The following is a 6,000-nucleotide window of genomic DNA, read 5'->3' on the forward strand; positions in this document are numbered from 1 at the left end:
ACCCTTGTGTTTTTCTTTTCATGAAGAGCTCTTAAAGTTTTTTTGCTTAGACCCCAAGTAGGAAATTAATTTAAATAGCATTACTTTCAAACTAGACTTCTGAAAACCTCCATACATCATCATTAAATCTAAATTTTTTTTTCCTTAGAAGATGCAAATTTTAAAACCAGTGCCATTTCCTATGTGAATATAACTATATTGATTTATGAACTCCAGGAAGAATTACCACTAGAGAAAAAGACAGACTAGAGGAACACTGACTGTTAAGCAGATAAAATATTTTAAACGGATAGTAATGCTCCTTTTACATGTCTTTGTGCTAACTGATATTTCTACTCATTTTCCAAAAGTAAATTGCAGATTGATGAAGAATATATTCAAAACTCAATTCACTAAAAGAAAAAAACAATAGATATGTCTATTTAAATATACCCTTCAAAACTGAAAAATGTTTTTCTAATAATAATATAAATGGGATAATGCAAATAATGTCACCTGACTTTTAAGTGGCACACAATATTTTTGGCTCCCAGATTTATTACTGTCATAAGTAACAGAAAACAAAATAGAAACTAGATACAGCCAGGTATTGGCAAATATCTTTCATACAATTTTTAAGAAACTCAGAATAACTGACCCTTTATTGGTGTGAATTTTCCTTAGTCGAGGCTCTCTTGATTACAAGTAACAGATTCTCACTTCAAATTAGCTTAATCATGGTGGGAATTTATTAGAAGATAAGAGGATATTTGGTGGGAACCCAAGAGCCAGAACTAGCTGCTAGGAAGTTATCAGGAACCTGGTACTCAGTATGTATATGTCTTTCTCCAGCCCCCTTCCCTTTCTCCCTCCCCTAAGCTGGATTTGTCTTTTAGTACATCTGCATGCATGTAGCCAAATGAAGGTGTTCCATAGCAACTTAGTTTAGATGTCCAAGTTGAAATAATCCAGAGAGAAAACCAATAAGTGTCTCTCACTTGAAGGTCCAAATTTTTAGAAAAGAGACTAATTGGCCCAGCCATAATTAGGTGTCTACCCCTGGCCCAATCAACGATAGCCAGGGGGTAAGGTTATGGAATGCAAACATGGTTGCTGAGAATCTAGTCCTAGCATTAGGGGAACAGTATGCAGAAAAAAGGAGGATATGGGTTATAGATATACACCCCCAAAAGTCGTCTGTCTGTTTTTCCTTTGGCTGACACATACACACATACATACACACACACACACACACACACACACACACACCTACCTTTATTCCTCTTTATTAAGAAGTCTCCCTGCCACACATGATTTAACTATCTTACATTGAACTATGCTCTTATCCACCTTCTTCCTATAGGGAGTTAATCCAATCAGTCATATCCAACAACTGAAACCAAAAATGTCATCAATAGGCCCCTCTCTTCATAGTGAATGATCTCCAGATTTGTCCATTTTCCTTCTAGGTCAGACTCAATTTTGTTCAGACAATGCTCTTTCCCATTCTGCCATGCAGTGCTTAAATGGTAAAATTAGAAAGCTATCAGAACCACAAATGCTCCCACATAGAAAAGATGCAAGAAGCAAAAATATTCACTGCAACACCACATATTGGTTTTCAGACCACAGAATATATTGCATCCCACAGGACAAGAATTACAAGGTGAAGGGTAGGATAAACACATTTTATGGGCATCCATTAGTGTTGGGGTAGGTTCTTTGCTTAGTCAACTGCTTTACTACCTCATAATGCAAATGAAGGAATTCTCTGGGTATGCCACCCTGAGTGACTCAGCCAATCAGTTTCACATACTTTCTATAGCTCTGTTAATTATAGCCTTCTCTATTGATAACAGTTTCTCTTTTAGTGAAGATTCTTTTGATTGCAAGCACAAATATACACTGATACAAAGCCACATACTTCAAGTTAGCTTAGGGAAAATTTAAGTTAGAAGTTTATTGGAAGGGTACAGAGATGTATCAGGTAGCTTTTACTGAATAACAAATGACCCCCAAACTTAATGACATAAAACAACACCCTTTATTTAGCTTGACTTTGAAAATTGGCTGAGTAGTTTTTGTGGCCTCAGCTGGTCTCTGCTGAGATTACTCATGCAATGGCATACAACTGGCAGGTCAGTTACAAGTCTATCTAGTCTATTCTCACATTTCTGGGGGTTGGCAGGCTATCAGCCAGTGCAAAGGAAGCAGGTGGGTCATGTAGTTCTCAATAGCCAGGAAACTAGATGAGGTGTCTTCACATGGTGGGCACAGGGTTCCTAAAAGATCAATGGAGGAAACTGCAAAGCTCTTGAGACCCAGACGGAAAATTCACACAATTCCATTTCTGCCATGTTCTGTTGGTCAAAATAATTCATTAGGTCAGCCTAGATTCAAGGAATGGGGTAACAGATCTACCTCTTGATGGGAGCTGCAAAATATTATGGACATTTTTGCAATCTCCAGTGAGTGATATTTCAAGGAAGTCAGAGATAATATGTATAGCCAGACACCACTGGAACTGGGAACTGTAAACATCACAGAGCCTAGGAGATTTCAGTTTTTCTCCAGGCTATCTGTCTGCCTCTTATCATACAGTCTCTTGCTCTGCTTCTATCAATGAGACAACTAACCTTATTCTGTGACTTTCTTCTCTTTGTTGTATGTATACAAGACCAGAGAGGATGGCCCCACAATTCACCAGTGTGCATGCCTTCAAGTCAAGTGACCTACACAGACAACAAAATAGTGTCTTTTGGTACCATTGGGCACATATTCACCCAGTTCACCCCACTATGTCTGGGTGAAGAGCCACAGAAGAGACACAAGGTTGCTGGGAGCCCACCCTGGGGAAGGAGGTGTGGGATCCTTCTCAGAGGATGAGACCCAGGAGGCACATTCTATCACAGTGTGTAATGACAAAGCCTGTGTGTCATGAAAAGGACAACTGTTCAAATGATATAAGTACTCTAATACCGAGTCAGTAGCAAGCATGTGCAACAACAATTGAAAACAAGCTTGTCTTTTTCTTTTTATCCCTTCTGAATCTGAAGTTCCTGTAAATACTCTCTGTTCTTTTAAAAGGTTGATAAACAATATTTAATGGGAGTTAAATTTGGTCTGCAGCATGTTTTTTTTATTTACTTTTCTCCTTTATCTTATCTTGGGAACATTCCCTATTGAAAGACGTATTCCAGAGCACCATCACAGGATGTGTCTGGGAAATGAGCACAGCATAAACCAGAGCAAATAGACTATCTGCTTCCTGATAGCAAGCTTGATTTTCAGGAGCTTCCCTGAGCCATGTCTTATGATGTCATCACACTTACCTATAATTTCTAGAGGTCCAAAAAAGAATCAACTTCCCTAGCAGTCTTTTTGGGGCAAACTCTCTCTTGCTGGCACCACTGCTTATTTTCTACAGAATGATTGAGAGGGAACATGGGTTCCATGCAGGTTATCTACCCATCTGCACTTACCAATCATGGGACCTCAAACAGAGCCTCCTCTCTGTCAACTTGTCACATGCAAAATTTATCTGTTCTTGCTGGTACTTCATATGTTGGTTATCAAGATCAAATGAGATCATGTCTATATTTGTACCTTGAAAACAGTAGAATGATCTACATTTGAGGAGAAATGGAACTTCTTTCACAGATACTTGGTAGTAAGATCAATTGTCACAAGTCATTTTATGCCTAGTGTCATCACACAGAAGTTAAAATCCCACCCTGGAAATGTAGGTGACCACATGTAGAATTTTTGCTCTTCCACCCCAGCAGGCTGCTGCCTCTTGCAAAGTTTTTGAGGCTTTCCCTCTTAGCCTTCCTCTTTAAGTAGAAACACTTGAGTAAGTCCATCAGAATAAGGTTGAAGGTGTGTGAATTTAACAAAGTTTGGTTCTCCTGGAAAAGGCCTCCAGAAAGCTTGCCAGTGGGTTCAAAGATGGTCTGTCACACTGGTCTAGTTTAGAAGCCCTTTGGGCCACCCATCTTCTGATATCCTTTCACAGTTTTCTCCTAAATTTATCTTTTTTGTCTTCTGTGATTTCCTTTGAATTTTTCTTTAACAGATCATGCTTTCCCATCCTTGAAGTTACTCCCAAAGTGTCAAGAGGACTCATAAAATGCTAAAACAGGCAACCTTCAAATTATGTTCTGGATGTAGTAACTTTTCCCATTATTTTTCATTCTTACATTTGAAATTTTTCCCCTACCCCAATATTTTATTTTGATAAATGTCAAATCTACGGAAAAGCTGGAAGACTAGTACAATGAACATGAATATATCCTTCTAGATTCTCTAATTATTAACATTTTCCCACATTTATTTGTCTTCTGACTTTCTTTCTCTATATATATATATAGATGATAGATAGATTGATGGATAAGTATAGATAGATACACAAATTAAACATAAATACATTATGCATATTGATACATATCTATATGTGTTTATATACACACACATATGTATAGGTTGAACTATTGTAAGTGACAAGATGTTCTGGGCTCATCTTGCACTTTCTCTACACCAATTTGGAATCATCCATTTCTCCAAGGAGTACAGATTTCTTTTACTGGAGAATATTATTTAGAAACCACAATCTGAGCTTTAGGTATACTTATTGCTATGGTGTCATTACTTCTAGGCCTTTTTATTTATTTATTCATTTGTTTATTTATTAGATTTTACTTATTTATTTGAGAGAGAGAGAGAGCACAGAGGTGAGAGGGAGAAGCAGACTCCCTACATGGGGCTCAGTCCCACAACCCCGAGATCATGACCTGAGCCAAAGGCAGACACTGAACTGAGCCACACAGGCACCCCATTTCTAGGTCTTTTAGTGAACAGAACGAGGGTATGCATAACGTGTTTATGTTTAATTTGTGTGTGTGTGTGTGTGTCTCTCTCTCTCTGAGAGGGAGTCAGAAGGCAAATAAATGTGGGAAAATGTTAATAATTGGAGAACCAGGAGAACAATGTTAAATTTATATCAATGTTTCCAATTCAAATCAAGCACCCTAAAGGTCTTTCTCACTATCCCCTGTTTCATATTTGTATGTATCTCCCTTCTTTCACAGTGAGAACTCTTCTGTAGTTTCCCACTACATATAGGTATTTATTCATGTGTTCTGTCCTACAGTACACACAAAAGAGTTTCAGAATTACTCAACCAATACTGCTAACAATAAAACTTCAAAGGTCAAGATTCCTTTGCAGTTCCTTTTCTTCCATTAGAATATATATTATTTTGTATTATAGAACATGTGTCACTATATTATCAATTTGATTATGTACATTCATTTCTATTTACACTGAATTTTATTTTTTTTATTAACATATAATGTATTATTTGTTTCAGGGGTACAGGTCTGTGATTCATCAGTCTTACACAATTCACAGTGCTCACCATAGTACTTCCCCTCCCCAATGTCCAACACCCAGCCACCCCATCCCTCCCACCCTCCTCCACTCCAGCAATCCTCAGTTTGTTTCCTAAGACTAAGAGTCTCTTACGGTTTGTCTCCCTCTCTGATTTCATCTTGTTTCACTTTTCCCTCCCTTCCTCTATGTCTTGGTTCTCAAATTCCTCATATCAGTGAGATCATGTGATACTTGTTTTTCTCTAATTGACTTATTTCGCTTAGCATAATACCCTCTAGTTCCATCCACGTCGTTGCAAATGGCAAGATTTCATTTTTTTTGATGGCTGCATAATATTCCATTGTATATATATACCACATCTTCTTTATCCATTCATCTGTTGATGGACATCTAGGCTCTTTCCATAGTTTGGCTATTGTGGACATTGCTTCTATAAACATTGGGGTGTAGGGGCCCCTTCGGATCACTACATTTGTATCTTTGGGGTAAACACCCAGTAGTGCAATTGCTGGGTCATAGGGCAGCTCTATTTTCAACTTTTTGAGGAACCTCCATACTGTTTTCCAGAGTGGCTGCACCAGCTTGCATTCCCACCAACAGTGTAGGAGGGTTCCCCTTTCTCCGCATCCC

General features: G+C 38.1%; 1 protein-coding gene across 2 annotated transcripts in view; it reads left to right on the forward strand.

Annotated features, from left to right (window-relative positions):
* Positions 1-6,000, forward strand: part of HTR1E (5-hydroxytryptamine receptor 1E) — an 87,530-nt gene that overhangs the window by 27,605 nt on the left and 53,925 nt on the right. The window lies entirely within an intron of this gene.

Source organism: Leptonychotes weddellii, chromosome 8, assembly GCF_054177405.1.
Source record: "Leptonychotes weddellii isolate Sample4059 chromosome 8, ASM5417740v2, whole genome shotgun sequence".
NCBI lineage: Eukaryota > Metazoa > Chordata > Mammalia > Carnivora > Phocidae > Leptonychotes > Leptonychotes weddellii.